At 52.3% G+C, this 20,874-nt stretch overlaps 1 protein-coding gene across 6 annotated transcripts in view; it reads left to right on the top strand.

Annotated features, from left to right (window-relative positions):
• Positions 1 to 6,059: 6,059 nt before the first annotated feature.
• Positions 6,060 to 20,874, top strand: part of CAPN15 (calpain 15) — a 60,391-nt gene continuing 45,576 nt past the window's right edge. For 3 of the 6 annotated variants that reach the window (XM_075105908.1, XM_075105911.1, XM_075105905.1), the window contains exons 1-3: positions 6,060 to 6,197; positions 11,153 to 11,554; positions 11,646 to 11,827. The gene's annotated coding sequence lies outside the window, so the exon portion shown is untranslated. Of the gene's footprint in view, positions 6,198 to 11,152; positions 11,555 to 11,645; positions 11,828 to 14,449; positions 14,491 to 19,260; positions 19,394 to 20,040; positions 20,063 to 20,874 lie in introns of those variants that run through there. The other 3 variants (XM_075105909.1, XM_075105906.1, XM_075105913.1) reach the window with 3 other exon arrangements.

The following is a 20,874-nucleotide window of genomic DNA, read 5'->3' as shown; positions in this document are numbered from 1 at the left end:
CATCGCCTCAGCTTTTCTGTCATTTACTTTCTCCTTAGTCCACATTACTCCGTTGCTACTAGTATGGCAGCTTCTTTTGCCTCCATTGAGCATTATTGCTAAGGCCTGGTGATCTCCAGCCCACCCTTCCTCAACTTTTTATCTGACCTGACAAGATCTGGCAGCAGGAAAATGCGGGCCTTAGAGTAACAGGAGAGATGCTATGGGTCCCAGGGGGTTGTGGAGCAGTCTGCTCAAAGGAGGGGTGTCATGGTGAGCTCCTGCTCCTGCATGCACACACACAGCAGCTGTCCTCATCCAGCAAGCCCTTTTCTACCAATCCATTCTGACAGACTTCCAGTGAAAATTAAGCTGCCACCTATGTCATCCCACTTGTCTGCCAAGAGGCGGTAGCAGAAGAGGCACTGCTGTTCAAAATTCTTTATTCTTCACCCTTTAGTACTTCCTTCACTGTCTTCAGCCCTTTCTAAGTCAGAGGATTCCTGCCCTTGCTGGCCCCACGTACCCAGGGCACTTTGTACTGGGGAATACTGGCCCCTAATCATGTGCTAAACCTACAAGTATTTTGGTGGGTACTTTTGGGATAGAAATGACTAAACCAGCAATCCAAAGGGTAACCTGAGGCATGTAAGGGGAGGGGCTGGGACAGAAGCCCCTCATGACCTCATGGAACCACGTGTGACCAGTATAGATGGTGTTTGTGAGGTCAAGGCAACAGGCAGGAGCCCCTCTGCTGTGCCTCGGGGCAGCCAGACCTCTTGTAATCCCTCCAGTACGGACTTGCACCAACAGGGCCATGGCCGACGCAGGGGTAAAAACCCTCCTGCAGTCGAAGAACATCAGGGTGGCTGTGGACCCCACCTCCAGCACCCATGCTCAGCCTGCAGCCCCCAGGCCCCTGCTGAGCCTGGGTGCCCCCCAGGCCCTCAACAACCCCACGGCAGTCTCTTTCCTTGGGTAAAAGGCAGCTCAGAGTGGGATGGCAACTGGGGAACAAAGTGGAGGGGCAGCTGTGGGCTGTGAGAGGGCAGTAGGATCCTGCAGGTCCTCACTGGGAGGCTCCAGAGGGGGAACTGGGGAAGCTTGAGGGTCCTGGGGGTGGGCACTGGGGAAGGTAGGGAGTCAAGGGGGAGACTGGGGAGTTAATGGGGGCTATTGAGGGTTATCGGTGGCAACAGGGGGGCAACAGGGCTAGTGGAGGGATTGTGGGGGCTTCAGGGGGGCTGCAACCTATGCTTCCTTCCCGTGGGGGTCCCTATGACTACCTCTGCCCCACATGTGTCAGCCCTACCAGTGTGGAGTTCCCCAGGAGTGCTCCTCCCCAAAACTGCAGCAGCCTGAAGCGAACGTTTGCCTGCACCAACTTGCTGCTGCTCAGCCTGGTTGACCCTGATGACGCTGCAGGCAAGGAGGCTTCCCCTGGCCCCTGTCTGCACATGCCGTGCCCTGAGGATACCGCCAAGCCCACCTCCCTGCCGGTGAGTGACTGCTGGGGATGCCCCAACCCCCTGGGGTCCCCTGATGACCCTGCCCTGCTAATGAGGGGCTGGTTGGGTTGCCTCACACCTCCAGGGCCCCCTTACACGCTTCTGCAAGGCTTGTGAGGGACTGGGGACCCTGACATCTCCTTAGGACACCCACGCACATGGGGATACCTGATACCTCTGGGGTTCCCAGATTCTGCTGCGGAAGCCCTGACAGCTCTCCCCCTTTAGTGAGAGACCCCCTGGGACTACAGGGTGGTAACCCCCCCAAGTCCCACAGATATCCCCAGAGGTCTAGCAGCCCTAGACCCACCCCTGATTCCCTGTGTCCCTAGGTTGTGGGGCCCAGGTGGCTGTTGTAGGCCATAGACTGAGTCCCAAGTCTCAAGGACTGGTGTGGGTCAGCTTGTGGGGCCCCAGCATCGCCTGGGCATTTTGAAAGAGATAACCCTCCCCAGGTGGAGGGAATGGATCTCTCTCTCTCAATAAGGGAGGGGTTTGACTGTCACAACCCCACTAAAAAAGGCAATATGGGACATGTTCCATGTCCTGGCACAGTCATGGCAGGAGGATTCATCACCATCCACTGAAGAAGGTGGCACATGGCACTCAGTGAGCAGGAGACCCACCCGCCCGCTGTAAGACACCACACTGCTGGCAGCATGCTGGACCCGCACAACGATATGCCTCTACAAATACAGTGTGGCTCTTCCCTTGGGAGCTCTGGGCCTCTGTTATCCTTGAGTCTAATTTCCCTCTTGTGCTAAATGTGGGCAATGGATTGTTTTGACAAATCAAAACTCTTCTGGGTTTGTACAATATTGTTCCCTTGAATGTCTGTACACATACGTACACACAGGAGTAAGGGGAGTCCATGCAGGTCGTCTTGTACATGACTTCCTTCTGAGATCCCTACTAGCTAAAAAAATATTAGAACCACTCTGATCAGTGACAAATACACATATATAATATATATACTATAGTCAAGAGTCCTATTTCTTTGCACCTGTCTCGTTGCAAAAAGCCTTCCATTACAAGAGCTGAAGGACACATGGAGAAAGACCTCCTCCCACACAGGTGACAGACCCTATGCTCTGGGCCATGAGTTGCTGTCCACTCTTTGGAGAGCTGTCAGGACCTCCTTCTTCCTCAGGCTGCAGATGAGGGCAGAGCCCAGAAAAGAGCCACTTGCCAGTCCTAAAGTAGGGCAAACTGGAGGCTGAGGAGGAGGTAAACACTCATTAAAAGCTTGGTGTCTTGGGAAGCGAGGACTGGAAGAGGGAACATGCTAGCCCTTCCTCTCTCTTGCCTGATGCACCTCAAGCAGGAGCTGCTGGTTCCAGCACCGGCTGCAGGAACTCGGCCAAGAAGCCTCCCTGTGCATCCCCCCCATCCTGGTGAACGCTGGGTGTGCCATCCTTCATGCTTGGCTAGCTGTGTCTGCTCCAGGTCAGCTCCCAGTTCCTCCCACCCCACAGGGTATCCCTTTGCATGCTAGCTCACAGGCAGCGCCAGGCAAGCTTGTTTACTGGAGGAGACACTGAGGATATGGAGCCATCTCGGTGCTTGTGCCTACGCTGACCGATAGCAGAACGCAGGAGGATTCATACAGTGTTTGCTTGTTGGATCTCAACTGTGCAAGTCCTTGGGGCTGGAGAGGCTGCAGCCTGGGGCGCTGAGAGAACTGGCTGATGCTCTTGCAGGGCTGCTCTCTATTGGCTTGGAAAAGTCATGGTGACTGGGGGAGAGCCTTTGCAGATGGAGAAAAGCAAGTTCTGCACCACCACCAAAAAAAAGACTCATGACCTGGGCAGCTACAGGGCAGCCAGCTTTAGTCCTCAGGAAAAAACATGGAATGAGCCCCTTTAGAAGGCATGGCAGGTGGAGAAGATGGAAAATAGTCGTCGAGGAGTTAAAATGCCTGAAAAATGTGATCGCTTTCTGTGATGAGATGATGAGGTTGTATCAGGGCAGAGCAGCAGATGACACTTCCCTTCAGCAAGGCTTTCAGTGCCACTAAGGCATTTGTTTCTGGGAATGCAGCTTATGAAGTATTAATGCCTCTGCTGCGTTGGCCAAATGCTTGATTCTCTTTACAATCAATGACAGAAATAGGAACTTATCTGGAATATCTGGAACCCTCTGCCTTTCGCCATTGCTTATAGATGAAGATGTGACAGCAGTACAATTTACACGCCTCAGTTTATACATCTAAAACTAGGTGATGCGAATCCCAGTTCAGGTGACTCCCTAACAGAACACACTGGCATTCATCCAGTACTTGAAATAGCTTTGTAGGTGGGCAAAATTAGTTTTAGATGTTTATTCTCCAGATACAGAGGGCCAAGCTGATAAAAAATTTCAGCCAGGAGGTCCCCCGTCACACCAGAAGAGCAGATGTCAGCAGCTGGGTTTTCTTGTGCCATGTAGATACAATGTTGAAACCCACACAGAGTATGCAGTGACTCCGCGACTCCTCTTTTCACTTAGTACTATTCAGTCACACTTCTCATGTCTCTATAATCATATGAATAACAAAAGGGGCTTAATTCAATTGCCCACACATAAGCATACAGAGACATTTTAGGTGCTTTGAGGATCCATGTCTCCAGCTTCTACTCAGGAAGGTTGAAGGAATGAAGGGTGTCAACACTGAATGGTGTCCAGATGTGTCACTGAGCTGAGTGCCTGAGCTCCCGTTACAGCTAACGCTCAATAGTTTAGGTGCTGAGAGGTCTTGGAACAGCCATTGTGGTGTAGCCAGTGGTTTCTTTGTAAGCCCAACTTCACCCTTTCCCCTGGGGATCCTGACAGGTTTTGCCCTACAATGGCATTGTCCGGAGCCCCACCAGACATTTTTGGGTGCCGACCCCCGCACGCCCCTATGTCAGGATACCTCCCCTGTGCTTTTCTTGGGTGCTGGGCGAGCACCGAGCACTGCCATTTCCCCAGTCCAGGAAACCTGCCTGTGAGTGAGGGCAGCAGGGGACTGCTCTTTCCCGGTCCACCCCTGAAAAACAAAGGGAGATCTGCTTCTGCAGCCTCTAGAAGCCATCTGTCTACAAATACATGTATCGATATGACTAGCAGTTACATCTTACAGAGAGATGAACTGAAGCAAAAGCTATCCACTTGGCATTTGGTCCCTGCATCTTCTTTACGGAAGACTGACAGGTCTCCCAAACGTGTTGTTATCACAGCTGCCCTCAACTGCCTGCACAGAAAGCCTCGGGTCCCCTTTGGGGAGAGTCCAACAGCCTAAAGGTAACATTTCCCCTATTAAGCAGCTGTCCTTTTTCATTTAGCAACCATTAATCCCCCCTCCCATGTGCTGTGGCGTGAACGATGCTGGTTTTGCTGGAACAAACGACCATTTATTTCACATCTGCGTGTGCTGGACCAGCTTGGCCGATTCACATCTGGGATCCCCCTCCCTGTTTTCACTCGTGACTCTGGGAGGGGAGCACCCCTGCACCCCGAGCACGAACAGCTCCCATTTCTCATCTTGGCGGGGCAGGAGGGTTTGAAGGTGCTTCTTGAACAGGTGAGTATGGCAGGAGGGCAGCGTCGGGACACAGCGGGGGGACGTAGATTTGAAGCTGGCTGGATGAGCAGGTCCCGCCTGGCAGCGCGGCAGCACCCGAGGGCTGCGGGGCGCAGAGGGGAGCTTTTGCGAAGGCCACGGAGGCTCCTGCCGCTGCGCGCCCGCGCCCCCCGGCTCCCCGCCACCCCGAGCGGAAGCGCGGCGCGGCGCCGGGAGGGCTGAGGCAGCTCCGCGCCCGTTTCACGTTCGCTTCATGTGCCGCCAGGTCATTAAGGGCTGTAATTAGCCAGGCTTCAGCGGCTCCCTCCAAGGCGGCTGGGCTGGCCGCGCAGCGGGAGGCCTGGCTTTGCTCAGCCCCGGGCTTCGGATCTCAGCCCCGGGAACGCCCGAGCCTAAACCCTCCACCTCCCGAGGCCCGTGTCTTCCCCGGGGAGCGGACGGGGGCGGCTCGCCCGCGGGGCTGGGACACGCTCCGGGGCCTACGTAGCCTCGGAAGAAAAGGCGCGCTCACTCGAAGAGCTCAGGACCGCGCCCGCTACCCCTCGCACCCTCCGCCCCGAGCGGCCGGAGCGCCGGGGCCCGCAGGCCTCCGGCTGGAGCCCCGGGGAAGGCGCCGCCTCCGATATCAACCTCCCGCCCGGGGGGGCGCCCTGCCCCGGCGGCCCGGCCGCAGCAAAGCACCCTGGGAGGTGTAGTCCTCGCCCCGAAGGCAGGGCGCCCCCCCCCACACTCCCGGCCGTGTCTCGCCGCCTCCCCCGCCGCTTCTACCGAACCCGTGCCCTCCGGGGAGATCCCGTCAGCCGCGCCCCGGCTCCGAACCACCGCTCCCGGCGCTCCCCGCTCCGCCGCCGCCTTCCGCTTCCCTCCGCGCGGTGCCCCTCGGGGCTTGTAGTTCTCCCGCGCTATTCACGACAGCTTCTGCGCTGTTTCCGCGCCGTAATGCCCGTTGGCCGGGATGGGGCGTTACGCTACGGCAGTGGCGTAAGGGCGGGCTTGGGGACTCCGGGGCAGGCCGGGCCGGGCGGCGGAGCGGGAGGAAGGCGCCGGCGGAGCGGCCGGTCGCCGCGGCGGGCGGGCAGGAGGGAGGGAGTGGAAGTTGCTCTGCCCGGGAGAAACTGCGGGGCCGGGTGGGGGGATGCGAGGAGCAGCGCGGCCGCCTTCACCCCCAGGTAAGCGGCGGCGGGGGACGGCGGGGACGGGCCGCCCGGGGCCTCCCGCGGGGCCGCGGCTCCCACCGGCGCCGCCGGGTTCGCGCTTTCCCGGCCGGAGCCCCCGGCTGGGCTCTGGCCTCCCCCGGGCCGCCCCGCACCACCTGTTGCCGGTGGGCCCGAGTCCGGCTGGCGGCGTGGGGCGGCGGGAGCCGGGCCTGGAGGCCGGGGGTGGTGGGGTCCCGGTGCCGGGGTCCGATGGCAGCCGGGGAACCCGCCTCGGGGGACTGCGACTGTTGGGGTGCCTTCCCCGGGGTTTATGAGTTGCCCTGAGGGCAGCGGCCGCCCTCCTCGCACCCCAGTGCGGCCGCACGGCCCCGGCGGGTTGTACCGGAGCCGGGAGTCCTGGGGAGATGGGGAGGGCTTCGTGAATCCCCGCGCTGTGATGCCTCACCTGCCCGTGCCCAACCCTTACAGCACGCTCCGGTCTCGGTACCGGGAGATCAAACCTCCCGGTTCTCCTCTTGGGCAGGTAAGCCTCGCTTACAACGGCTAACGGGCACACAGTACTGCTGAGCGCCAGCTCCGGGGCCAGACCACGGCAGAGCCCGCGAGAGTGCTGGGGATGCCTGTCCTTCAGGGCTATGCTCTAACCTCCAGGTTAGAAACCCATCTGCTGGGGGCTAAGCAGGGTTTTGTGCAGAGTTTCTGAAGCATTTGCGAGTTTGCCCCTTGGAATCAGTTGGCTGCCTCTTATGGTTGGGTCTTTGAAGCATCCAAAGGCTGCTTGGGCACTGGTGCCTCATCAAGAGCCCTGGATTTTACTGCACATCAGCTCGGCTGCAGTTGTAAGCGTGTCAGCCTCCAGACCCTGGATGCAGAAGTCTGTTACAGTGGATGGAAAAGGCTCTGTACGCTGACTAGTCTCTCCATTTTCTGAGCAGCTCTTTTCTCCCCTCCCTGCGCCTGTTTCTGGGATACATCCCTTCCCTCCCCAGCATCAAGAAACAAAACGGTTCGGGATGGTTGTCTAGTGAACTGTTGGGGGAGACTGAATAATGTGCACGCTGTGTTTGAAATGCCATGTTATTTCCTCCGAGCATTTTTTCAGCTCGAAATCTCAGCTGGCGCTCAGCGCTCCGTAGGCCTTCAGGCCCAGGATGCGGACGGGTGGTTTTTCATGGTCGGACAGAAGGTTATCTGAGAAGCGCTTACTGTACGTGGCCTGGGGCATTCGTGCATGGACAACAGTGAGCTGCTGTGGGTCGGTCAGGAGGTACTGGAGACCAGGGAGATTGGTTTAGAGGGAGCCAAGGTAGAGGTGAGCGGTGCAGATCACAGCCGCTGGCTGACGGAGATGGGCTGCAGGTCCCAGACTGTAGCCCTTGTCAGGCTTGCCAGACTTTGCACATCGTTACCTGGGACTTGTAGGGACTTCAGGGCTGTATTCTGTGTGAGCTGCCATGTTTCCTAAACTGGAGCAGACCTGTGGTGGGAGGGCGGTTGAGTGGCAGACCACCCTCCTGCGATGCCGCGAGTCTGCTGATGGTTCTTGCATGGCCATTTCTCGAGACCTGCTGCCAAACAGCCTGGCATGTGTCTCTGAGTGAACCAGGAATGAGCTGCGGTAGCATAACATGTGTCAGAGTGGTATGATTCAAATTACCGTGATTTTATGTATGTGGGGATATTAAACTAGTTTAAAGTTGCATCAGCTTCTGTTTGTGTCCAAGGCTTTTAAGAGTTGAAGGCAGAAGGCAAGACCCAACATTGCTCCCTTCCCCGGGTGGGGTTGGAGGGCTGCAGAGGCCTTTGAAGGTTTGATGTGACTTGCTGCATTTGCTAAGCCATATTGCTTTGGCAGGAAAGATGAGCAGCCTCTTTGAGTCTGACAACTTGGTGCGTAAGGGAACCCGAGGCATGGGCCAGGCATAATGTCTTTTGAATCAGAATAAATGTTGAAAAACAAACCAAAACTGCTAAAGTTGCACATAGAAAAGGTCGGGCGTCCTGCCCAGACTCAGAGCGGTCTCATGGTAGCAGAAGGGCTGGGTGACCCCGTCCTGCTCAGATGGCTCTCTCCTAGCGCACAGGGTTGGGAGGAAGGTCGTGAACAGCTGATTTGCTAGAACTTGGGGCTCTGAGAAAGGTCGTACACAGTGCAGCCCTGGGAAAGCTGCTTATGTGGGTGGCACAGGTGAGTCAGTGGCTTCCTCCTCATTTTTCGTCATAATCCCACTCTTCAGAGCAAGATGTGCTGTCTGCCTGCTCCCCAAAAGCCTCCTGGATCTGCCTGCGTTTGCCTCAACCTTGCTGTTTGCTGTTGGACCCTGCCAGGGTATGCAACCCTTTCCAGGCCACCGTCACCGAGCCTGGCAGGAAGGAGCAGGCTACTACCGAATTTCTGTCGTGCTTTCATTGCTATTTGCAGTGTTGCCGCTTGCCTTGTGTGTAGCAATGGCAGCTGAAGAAGCCAGGAGAGGCAGGAGGGCTGTTGCCTGTGCACAAGAAACATTTAACTCTTGCCTTCACAGCTCCCTTCCCTGTGCGTTGGCAGCTCTCAGGTTGGCTGATAGGAAATCCTGGTGATGTTCCCAAAACTTGCTCGTGTTTGGTCGCTTAAAAGATGAGGAGGGTTTTTGTGTGCTGTTTCCTCTTGCTCTGGAAAAAATGCTGCTGCCCTGGTGCCTGGGCAGAAGGGAGAAGGGGGAGCCCTGAAAAGGAAATAAGATCCAAAGAAATGTGTCACCAGCAGAAAGAGCAATTGTTTTCCTGCATTTACATTGCAGAGCGTCATCCTGTTCAGGCAGCTGATGTTTGACAGCCAAGATAATACATTTATATTGATGTAATTAGCAGGACGTGGAGTTTGCTGAATAGCTTGGGGGCAGCATGCTTTTCAGTCTAACTCCAGCAAATAGATCAGGGAGGACTGGAAAGCTGCCGTGGGTTGCTAGAATTGGCCCTTTGGGTTTCTGGAGGTTGAGTACATAACGGCTGATATTTCCTATTGTGCTGTACCCTGCCTAGTTGAAAAGGAAATAACTTGAGGGAACATGGGGCCATTTTTGCCAGCTTGAGATGATCAAGTTTGATTTCTAAAAACTGAAGCCGAGTCTTCAGGCTTGCCCATTTGAAACAGTATTGGAACCATATCTCTGTTCTTCTGCAACTGCGTGCCTCTGCACTTTGCCAATGGTGTAAACTCTGATGTGTGTTCATAAAAAAAGAAATAGCTTTTCTGTTCCTGCAATGCAGCCCCTTTTGTAGCAAGCCAGGGCCCTAACTAAATGCTGTGGGCCTGAACAGCATTGGCATTAGAGGACGAAGGCCATTGCACTGTGTCAGGGAGGCCAAGGTGGCATCTCGCCCCACTCGCAGGATTGGCAGCCCTTACCAAAGCTGCGGGGTTATCAATACATGTCTGCTTTGGTAAAATAGAGACCAAGACCTTACAAAAGGCCATCATCCCCTCTCCAGTGATATCGACCACCTGCATCTCTAATGTGGCACTTCCTGTGGCACCGAGTTTCCCCTTCAGCATCTTGTTCCCAGTGCCAGCCCAGATGATTTTGGTTTCCTGAGGATATCACAGGCAGCTTCCCAACTTGCATTGCTTTGTGTTCTTCTGTTCCTGTTACAGTTACAGGTCCTTCTGCTCCTGTAACAAAAAGGTTTGCAGACAAGCTAACTCTCAAACAGCTTTGCCAGGTAACAAGTTAACTCCCCCATATTTCTGCTGGTCCGTGGAAGTGGGAACACAGCATGAGGGTCCTTGTGTGCTGGGCTCTGTCCTCCCTGCCGTGGCAGCTCTGCTGTCTAGAGAAGCTGCAGCACTGATGTGGTCAAGGTCTTGTTCGCCAGGTTGTCCATGTTGGTCACCCGCCTGCATGACTCAGGCTAGCAGGCAGAGCTCGGGCAGTCCTTGGAATTTCAGCACAGCCAAAAGGTTTTTTTTTAAGCTGCTGGGTGTTAAGCGGTTTCTCTTCCTAGCCCATGCGTATGCAAACATGTCTCCTGCAGGAAAAATGACATGGTGTCACATAGACTGATGTAGGCATTTGTGGGGTACTCCGTCCTCTGGTGTTTGTCTCGCTCTCTCTTTAGCTCTTATAAGTCTTAAGCCTCTCCAGTGAGCGGGAGCGGCTCGGTTGTCTGAGTGCCTTGGAGATGCTGTGGGCCAGAAGTTCCCTGTGTACCCAGTCTGCTGTACAGACCCTTGGGCTGAAAAGGATTGAGATGGTCCTTTTGAACCTTAATCAGTCCCTTATTTACTTTTTTACTGGTTCCCGAATGGTGTCTCTTGCCCTCTCCATAACATTCTCCATTTGCTGCTTTGATTTCATTAGCAGCACACATCCAGGTGTTCACCACCAGTCATCTTTTCCACACTGCCTGGAAATCTCAGCGGTGCAGAGCACTGCAACGGAAAAGCTCTTTGTGAATTCACCATAACCGACCCCAGGGGCATCATGCTGCACCTGCCTGACTGTGGAGAGAGTGGGCAAGGTGGTTGGGGCAAAACCAGGTCTGTTGCCCTTGTGTGCTTCCGCCGTGCTCCCAAAGAGGCTCAGTGATCACATTGTTCTGGCTGAATCCTTACTTTCTATTTTGCTCCCTCCCCAATCTAAAACAGAGAAGCGAGAGTGTGCTGATGAGCCAAACAGTTATGGACTAGGGTTCTTGTTGCTTCCACCTGATAAAAGCCCATCCCAGAGGAGATGGCACTTTCGCAAAGTATGAATTTCATTAAAGCAGGTTGTTTTGAAAGGAGAGAATATGAAGGGGGAAGGGGAAATGTCTTGGGGGAGGGAGGTTTGCCAAGGCAAGTATTCAAATGTTGTGCCTTCTGGGGGTGGGATGGGCACGCCTGACATAGAGAAATTTGTACTTTTGAATTTCCAGTAGGTGTAACTGCTAACAATGTCCTGGCCATGCAGAGTAATTAACATCTGTTTCTGTATTTGAACATTCAGGCAGTGTGCTCCTCTAGACATCCCTGCGTTCACATGCAGACCCCTTGGGAGATCCTGCCCTGTTGCTAATTGTTGAGAGCTGTCCAGAATCCTTATCGTTAAGATCCTGTGGTGCTTTTGAGGTGTTGCCTTACCTGGTACGACGACAGCTCTCACCAGAATGCTACGCAGCAGCCACCAGTCAGAGGGAGTAAGGCCAGTCATGGGAACAGAACTATAAAGTCACTGCCAAAGGTTCTGAAACCACAAGTGAAGAATCTGAGTTGACCGAAAAGCAGAGCAGTTCCTGTCTCCAGGCGAGACCAAGCTCCAGCCCATCGCCAGCCGAATGCCATGGGAAGCACAGAGCCTTCCAAGAGCTGTAGTTCAAGTGGATGCTGATTGAAGAACCTAAAATGTGAGGTTGGTTGCGTCTGCTGGTGTGACGCTGATCAGCCCAGAGTCTCAGCAGCCATTTATTCTTACGTGGCTTTCTTTCCTCTCAGTTCATCAGCTTGGTGCAGCAGACACTCCTGGCAGGCTTGGTGTGCTCCCAGCAGCTCTGCACAGAGACCATCTAGCATGCTCCTCAAACCGGGCCGCTCAGCTGGTGCCAACAGCAGCCGTTCGATTCCAGGAATGCCAGGCTGACTTCACACTGACCGGACATTGGACCTGAAGAGCAGAAACTGTTAGGTGAGAGGCTTGTCTGACTGCAGTTGGTTCTGTGTTGGGCTGGGAGGGACTGTGAGGAAAAAGACCTTTTCTCCTCTGGTTTGTAAGCACGGTTACCCTGCTTCTTGTCTCTCACGTGCCTCGTTCTCATCTTCCTGGTTTTCATTCCTTCTTTGAGTGCTCCCCTCTCCTCACTGTCTGTGTAAAGGCCATGTGCTCTTATGGGTGGGATATTGGCATTCCCAGCTTTTCTCACGGTGAAGAAGAAACTCTAAGAGTGGAAGAGAAAATGTGAGGTCTTCCAGGACCTCGCAATCTTAAGCCATGGAAACCACCTGACTGTCCCAGGGTGTGTTTGAGGCAGTGCGAGGGCAGGGAAATAAATTATTTTAAGAAACTCTGTGTTGCTTTGCTTGTAATAACCACAGTGGTGTTGCAGTTCCCAGCCCAGGACTGGGATGGGGAGATGACTGTGTTGTACCTTATGTGGCTGGGCTGCTTTTAGTTGGGTGCTTCAGAGCCTGCTCTGCAGAGGCAGGATGAGGTGGTGGGAAGCCAGTCAGAGCTTGTACCTTCAGGATACACTTGTGTTGTCCACTGCAGGAGGGTGTCTGATGGTGTCGTCCTTGTGTTTGAATGAGCAAGGCTGATGTGGCCTTTTCCCAGGCCAGGAGTAATTGAATGGGCGCTACCGTGCTGTGTGTTGGCCAGTCTGGTCTGCCCGGATGCTTATGGGCTAGCTGGAGTCGCCGTGTGACTTTAGTGTCCTTTGCAGAAGGTCTGCGGAATCTTTTACTGTTTGGGGTCAATGAAGCCAGGCCATGAGCACTCTGGTCTTTGGTGACTGTCAACAGGCAGGTGTCAGCTGAGATCTCTGCCATGGCTAGCTCTCAACTGTGGGAGGGATGAAGTAACATTCCTGCTCTTGGATGAGTTTTGATGCAGCCTTGGAGTGTCTGGTGAATGCTGATGCAGGTGTGGAAAGCCCTTGTTCCCGTTGCCTGACCTTGCCATAAAGGTTGCTTTAGCAAGCAGAGCCTGGTGGAGGAAAGGTTGGGGGTCTGTAGCGCCATATGAGGCTTAGGCAACTGGGTGTCTTGCTAGTCATTTGAGAGTGACTCCTGTAACGTGATCTCCTCTCCATCTGCCTGTTCGGGGTAATGTGGGTTCAGGATGCAGCCAGCTGGTCTTGGTTAAGAGGCCAGCTCCATTGCTGTGCAGGATGGTACGCTGGATGGCCCGTTAGGGCTGGCTTCACTGTAGCAAAGGCAGCTTCTTACGCAAAGCATCTGCATTCTGTTTCAGCCCTCTCATCTTAGAGTACGGCATTTTCCTCATGTGATTGTTATATTTGTTCAAATAACTGCTCTCATGGGCAAATATTGTTTAAGGTGTTGTGTAATTGAACACATCCTGCAGTTTCAGCTGTCCTAGTGTAGCGGAAGAGGAGCCGCTTGTGATGGAGACGTAAGCCAGTACAGCTACTCCGGTGAGGAAAGGGGAATATCATAGTGGTGTCAGGCACTATTGTACCTCTGTCACTTCAGTTGTACCAGGTGTTATTCTGGTCATAAAATTTCAATTACAATCTCACCTCCTAACAGAAATAATGGCATGGCTATGACATCAGTGTGCAGAAGGATTCACATGTTTTTCAGAACGGCCCAGGACAGTGTACAGGTGTAATCTGGAGGTGGAGAGGGGTGAGCAATAATGTGATGCTTCTCCATTAGGTTATCACACTGAGCTGTGCTAGAAGAGGCACTGTCTTCTTGCCCACTCTGGGTTTCACTCTCCTTGTCTCACCTTCCCTGTGCTCTCCTGGTTCCCTGTGCTCACTGGGAAGGCAGCAGCCCCTTGTGCAGTTCTCGGTGATTCTTATGCTTTTATCTCCTGGTTGTTTGAGATGGAAATGCCAAATGCCACTGTTGTCTGTCAGGCTTATCCTACCTTTGCGCTTGCCTGAGGCACAGCCAAAGACATGGTGGTTTAAATCTAGGCTAGTTGGTTGGAAATTGGGTCGTGGTGCCTGATTAAAGCCAGGAAAGACCAAATTGCATAAAAATGGCAGAAGGAGATAGCCAGGTACTATTGCCCTTGTGTGAAGAGTCTGTGTGGCTCTGGACAGGGCACTGTGGTGAAGACTGGGAGTGTCTCTAGCAAGGGATGCAGCTGGATGTGGCTTGGAAAAATTGCATATTTACCATCTGTCTAACCTGTTTTAGAATTAAAGCTGTGGCTGGAGTGTCTGTGGACAGTGTGCTCAGGGGACATCTCCTCCACCCTCTGCCTCTGAGACTTTGCTTTCCAAGTCCATGCCCTGGGTTTTCACTGCCTGTGAGACTCCACTCCTTGCTGCAACTCTCTTCCCCTCCTTTCCGTGGTGGCCAACTCTTCTTCTGCTTATCTGTCAGCTTAGCATGATCTGAAGATACAATCCCTGATGTCCTTTTGGGTCTGACCTTGTGTTTGTGCTATGCCTGGGCACCTATGGCCCTCTATGAATTCAGCTTGCTGAGTGATTGGGAGGAATGTCATGGGTCATCAAGTCAGTTCCCTACTGCTGAAGACGGTCCCCTTGTGCAGGTCATGAACTTGTCCAGGAACTACTTGTTGGAACTAACTCTGTGCTTTTTTCCGTAGTGCTTCTGGAGCAGCTGGTCCAGAGATCTGCTCTTTGAAAGGTTAGAAACCATCATCTGACTTCCAGTATCCAGTTTTCCTGGGCTGGTTTATTGTTCTTTCGTCATTGCAGAGTGTCATTTTGCAAATGGAAGATGACTTGCAAATTTTTTTCCTTCCCTAGTTCACTGTAACCTTTATGTCCTGCACAAGTCATGGCTCTCGATGCAGATTCGTTTTGAAAAATGTGTTGAAAGCTACTTTGTTTTTCCATTGCTTCCTTTTGGGAGGTTGGTTTTGCTGGGCCCGTTTATTTCCGTGTTGTGCTTTTGAGTGCTTTAACTGCAGGTGGAAGTCTGAGCTGCACAGTTCATGAATGTTAGCAAATACAGAAGAGCGCTTTTTGCACTGCTGTCACTTCTGTCTTCTTTTTTAATGTTTGTCCTTTCTACTTTTGCCATCTTGCCCCTTCAGGAGGGAGAGATGTTGCCAGAAACAGTCAAATCAAGGTGAATCTGATAAAGCAACGTATTGGAGAGCCAGTGCCTGGCTCTTACTCGTGGCTCTTATTCATGTTTATCTCTAGCTGTGAATGTGCAATAACAACAGTTCTGTTCTGCACAGGCTGGCACAGCCTCAGACAGGAAGATCTGCTGTTTACCAATCAACACTCTGCTGTAAGTGAGAAAGGGGGGGGGAATGTTTTATTGCTGCTGGGTAACCCAGAGTGTAGTTAAACCTTTCAGAAAAAAAGAGGAAACTAAGAGCACATGTGTTACTCAAGACGCGTTTTTCCTGGCAAAAGCCCCGCGTGTGTGTGCTTCCTGCAAAGCATCCCTTCTTATGCTCTTCCCATTAAACCTATGGCGTATTGGTAACAGGCAAAGAAAAGTTTTCTGGTTTTTGTAATGCAACTGGTCTCAGTGGGCAGTCTGTCGAGGTGAGTTTTCAACCTGGCATGTTTTGTCGTTGGGGTAGTCTGTGGACTAAGTAGGATGACAGAACTCTTCTACAGGATTATAAATACAGGGAGGAAAAGATCTGGAAATTAGATCTGCTGGTAAAGTTTCCCAAGATTGGATGCTGTGGCTTGTCTTATTTTGTTTCTTCCCCTGTCTGTCTTTCTGTGGCATTACAGCGATGTTGCTAATGAGACAAACCACGCCAGCCCACACATGCTTTTGTTAACACTGCAGTCAGAAGCCAGCCACAATTGGCTACTAAACTGGAGGATACAAGTGGCTCATTGCACTTCACTGAAGCAATGTTAATTGACTTAATAAAGCACTAGGGTTTTAGAGATTTGGTTTTCAGTTTTTTGTTTGTTTGGTTTGTTTTTTTGGGGTTTTTTTGTTTGTTTTTTTTTTAAATGTGTGTACATTCAGACCCTGCTGCTTTTTCATGCTTATTCAGAAAAGGACATTCCTGCTCTTCAGCTGTCAATGTTTTGAGGTTAACCCTTATTTTGAATAAACCTTCCTTTCCACTGCTTCTCCCTCTTTTATTCCCTGTAGCTTGTAATTAGGATGTTGGTTGTCCTTTCAAATCTGTATAATCCCCTCTCTCAAAGTGACATTGATAGATTTCCAGTAGCTCACTGGATAATCTATCACTGGTTTACAGTGTCCTGTGCAAGGCAGAAGAGGAAACTTTTTCAGACTTGGAAGCTAGTTGCTTTGTGGCTAAGCTGGCTCTACAGTAAATCTACTTTTTCTATCAATCTTTCACTTCAGGCTTTGGACATCTCTTCCTCTGCCTGCATACTTACGAAGAGTCAGTGCTGGGCATTAAATGCAGCTCAGCCCAACTCAGCTGCTGTGTGTGAGTTTCTTCTGTGTTAATGTTGGGCCAGAACCAGTTTCAAGGCAGCTGAAAGAAGGTAAAGATCCTCAGGCTTGCCTTTGCATGCTAATGTCTGTGGCCAGAAAGATGTGCTGCTGTTCTGGACTTTGCTGAAGCATAGCATGAAGTGTGAGGTCCTGTTCTGTGTTGGTCTAGGACTCCAGGTTAAATTATCTTGTTACCTCATTAATAGCCCATCTGGAAATCTGTTTCCAGGCAGCTGATTTCATCTAATGATATCTCCGCAAGTAGCACACCAATCTTATTTCTTACCACGATTTTGAAAATAGCTCATTTGCAGCTTCCAGTCCCCTAGATTTCCTCTAAGGCCAGAACATCTGACTTGCCTCTCTCTTCTCAGCTGTGCTGCCCCGTAACAACATTTGGGTAAATTTTAGCCTTCTCTCCATTTTAACCTGTCCTCCCATTTGTGGTGCTTGCACACCGCCTGTCATCCTAGTTGCCTTGTGAACCTGAAGACTTCTTGGCCCTAGGAGGTAGGGCAGTGCTTTCTGAGTCACAGACTATGCCCCGAGCCACACAGGAGCCCTGTGGTATAGCATGAAGGATAAAAAAAGCCTCCCATGTTCCAGCCGAGTGCGCCAATTGCTGGCCTGTCCTTCCTGTTATACCTATGCCTCAGTCTGTCCTTGGAGGTACCTTCCCACCCCTCCCTGCCAGAAGCTTCGCAAGGAACTGGAACTTGCTGACACCTTAATTTCCTGCCAAGACTGCAGCACTCCGGCTGCCTTGTAGTGCTGGCTTGGCAGGTGAGGACAGGAAGAAAGAGCAGCAAAACTTTGTCTCTTGTCATCAAGGCACCTGCTCAGCATGGAGCATTCCAGTTTGCTTGGCTGCTTTGCAACAGGGGTCCCGCAGGTGACTGCAGGATCTCTTGCTGCACTTGAGCCATAGAGCTCTCACTGTGTGGGTGTTTAGTATCTTGGATTTCAGCCTGTCCTGCATCTATCTGAGGTGGATGTCTTGTTGCTTGTCTGCTTTTTCCTCCCTGCCTTGTGGAAAAAGAGAGATTGTTCTCCCTTCCTCCCCTGGGCCAACTTCTTTTGTCCGGGTCCTTTTAGCATGGTGAATACAAGTCATGCTCTGCTTGGTGCCAGTACTTGGCTTTGCAGGTCCTCAGGTTCTGCTGCCCTGCCCTGCAGAGCAGGGAGCCTAGCTGTGTCTCGTCTGCCATGCACACAAATGCTTGAGCTTTTTTTCCTTGCTTGGTTGGCATGACACACCATCAGGACTCCACCCTGCATCCTGCTTCAGTTATCCTGTGCCAGACGTCCTCTGTGACTTTATAACCTTCTTACACCAACACATCTCTATGCTGCCTTACCCATACCTGCACACTGTTCCCCGCTCACTCCGGATGCCTGTGAGCGTGTGCCTCCTTGGGTGGTAGGTGGGGAGACCTCCTCCTCCTCCGCCTGGTGGCAAGATTGGTAGAGGGTCAAAGGTCTGCCCTGTCTTCGTGATGTATGAAGTGGTCTCCAGCCTGATACCCCAAGCCAACCACAGCTCCTCCAGCTGCACTCACCTGCCCCCAAGCTACTTTGTGTTTAGGATGTGTGAGTTATGTCCTGCAGTCTCCAGAGAGGAGGGGCAGTGTGTGGGGACTGGACATTCAGAGCTCTTCAGGAACCCATATTTCTCCCTGCAAGCAGCGGGTTGCATGTGAGTGAGAGTAGAGAGCTCCTCCTTTCCTGTCGAGGGTGGTACCAGGTCCCAGCTTGTCTTAGCCCCCAGGCAGGGGAGTTCACACAGCAGAGGGAAGAGGAGGGTTGGTACCTGCAGCTTCAATCCTAGAATTAAGCCTCCTGCTATGTGTCTTCCTCTGGGCACAGCTTTGAGGGATGTTTTTCCCCCACATACGTGGTGTGCCCTCTCCTGGGCCAGCTGCTGGCCTGACACCTCAGACAAGAGTTGTCTGGTGTGCGGGGTGGCTGAGTTTTCATTCCTGGATCTTCCCTGGAACAAGGGAGTAGCTCAGAGGTGACTTTATTTATAGGTTGGGGGAGTGGCGGAATTAATAAAGTGACGAAGTCTTGTCCCTGAGCCTCGGAGGCTGAGAACCAAGGGATGCTGGAAAACTCAGGCAGTAGCTGAGCTGGCTTGTGCTGCACAGACAAATAAATTAATAAGGAAAGGAGTGTGGGAGATATTCCATCACAAGGAGGGGGCTTCTACACGTAGGAATGGCTGGGCTCCGTTTGCCCCACTGGTTTCCTTAATGGGCTGGAGCAGCTCCAGGGACCTCTGTCTCTTCTTCCTGCTGCATGCCAAAGGGAAGAGCTTGGGGCTGATCCTAGGAGGATCCTAGGAAAAATTGATCCTGTAGCTTCCTAGATACATTGAAACACATGGGCTAGTTCCATGTTTTCCTTTTATTTTTTTTTTCTCTCTTCAGAGCCAAAATCTACTTTGGAACCAGGGGGAAGGAAAAGGGGTTGGGCAGACCCAGATCCCCACCCTTCCTGCCTGCTTTGCTGTAGGTGGTGTGACAGAAGAGCTGGGCCCAAAGGGTCAGCACTGCTTACTAGCGTTGAGGAATAGGGTTTATCTGGAAGCATCCAGGCAACTGCTCTGCTGTCCTGGCAGCAGGAGGAACCTCCATGGGAAAGCTCTGCTGTCCTGAACTCGCTGTAAGTGCCTGCTACTCAGGGTGCAGGTGGGGTAATTTGAGGAAGAGTCTGCATCGAGTACAACAGATCAGGGTAAGTAGGTGCAAGTGGCTTGGGGGTGGAAAGAGCAAATCTGATTTTATTTTGGAAGCAGTATTTTGGGAGCAGTTAAACAGCATCAGCTGAAACCTAGTAAATATTGCAGCTGCAAGGGGCAAAAACTCAAAATCCAAACTCAGCATCTTGCTAAGGTGCCTAACTGTTTATTTCATGAGTGCGATCCACCCTTCTCAAGACACTTCAATCTGTTCATTGTTGGTTTCTCTCCTGATTAGACAGGTGGAAGCAGTGCATTATTAGGAGGAAAATCCCTTTCCGTCCTGCCAAGGCAGAGGAGCTCTTGGCAGTTTGCTCCCCTTCCACGGCTGAAGCCTTCCCTGCTCAGCACGGGTGATGTGCCTGCAGTGCATCTTCTGGGGCATCTCCCTGCCTGGTGGGTGAAGTTCCTCAAAAATAAGGCTGGGTGCTTCCAGAGAGGATTTTTTTCTTTGTAGGCTTCTTTAATTGACCCCTTCCCTTGCTAGAGTGTAGTTTTCATTCTCACCTTTACTTCGTGCAGGCTCTTCATTTGCTTAGTGTTGGCCAAAGGCATTTTCTGGCTCAGCATGGCGAGCACATACATGCTTTACGCTGAGCTGTAATGCTGCCACTGCTCCTGTTTTCGCGCAGGTTCACCCTCTCTCCTCCTTGGGCCAGCATTCCCCCCTAAATATTGTTCATTGGCTGCTCTCACCTGGCATGAGGGGTGACCCTGAAGAAAAAGATTTACTGCTTTGCCCAGAGAAATCCGATTTCATGCAGCGCTCGCAGTCCAAGCAACCCACTTACACCAGACAGTCTTGGAGATCGCTACGACTTAGCTAGGTTATCCTCCACCTATTTATAGATCCCTTCCTCTCCCCAGCTCCGCCCACCATGGGGTTTTACCACATTGCTTTAAAGCAAGACTCCCAGCCTCTCCTCTCCCTGCAGAGTGTTTGTGTTGAGCCGCCTGCTCAGACTCCCTCGTGCAGACCTGGCAGAGGAGGACGGGCCACGACACAAGCAACGCGTTGGGAGCCAGCAGTAGTGCGGGCAGCAGGCATGTCTCTTGCCTGTTGTGGTGAGCTAAAACTGGTGTTTCTGTGTGTAGGAGGAGGAAGCAAAGGGTTCTGCTTTTCCAGCTTGAGAGTCAGCTGAGGAAGTGGTCTTGAACCAGCCTGTGGAATTGCTTTATTTGGCAGTTTAGTTCTGCTCAAGGGGGGGGAAAAAGGCTATTGACCGAGCATCCTGCCTTTATTTATTTACTTTATCATGGTAGAAACAAAGTCTTGAGGTGACAGACAGAGTTTGTTCTTCCAGCAGGTTTCTTAGTTACATTGCCCATGTCTCCACTGCTGCCATGCAGCCCGGCGGCTGGAGCACGTACAGCGCTCGCTATGGGCGAGCCATTGAGGGCTGTGGCAGAAGAGCCTGACATGCTGTAAGTGTGGGACAAGTGATGCCTCTGGTCAGACTCGAGCTGATGATACTTGGAAATATTCTTCCCCTCACATCACATGGCTTTCATTTAGCCAGAAAATCAGATATGTTACAAATTAACTGCTTGAATAGCAGGAAATGAGAGGGGAAGTGCCAGGGATCCATTTTGGCTGGGTCTGCAAAAATCTGTGAAATCTTGCTGTTGGGCAGGTAGCAGGAAGCAAAGTCTGGAGATGCATTGGCTGATGCAAGGCAGTAAGGCAGACCAATGAAAATGAGGAAATTAGGTAGGGAAAATTGTGTTCTTGGGCTTTTTTTCAGTTTTATTGTGTTAGTCGAGGCTTTGCTGGTTGCAGAGAAGAGACCACGACAGAGCAGTTAATGTTCTCCAGCTAATGGCTTAATGCCGGCACATTCCGGTATTAAGCTCATAGCAAAACTGCACCTGCTCCT

Source organism: Phalacrocorax aristotelis, chromosome 10, assembly GCF_949628215.1.
Source record: "Phalacrocorax aristotelis chromosome 10, bGulAri2.1, whole genome shotgun sequence".
NCBI classification, from domain to species: Eukaryota; Metazoa; Chordata; class Aves; order Suliformes; family Phalacrocoracidae; genus Phalacrocorax; species Phalacrocorax aristotelis.
Note: the sequence above shows the minus strand (reverse complement) of the source record. Positions and strands in the feature narration are given on the sequence as shown.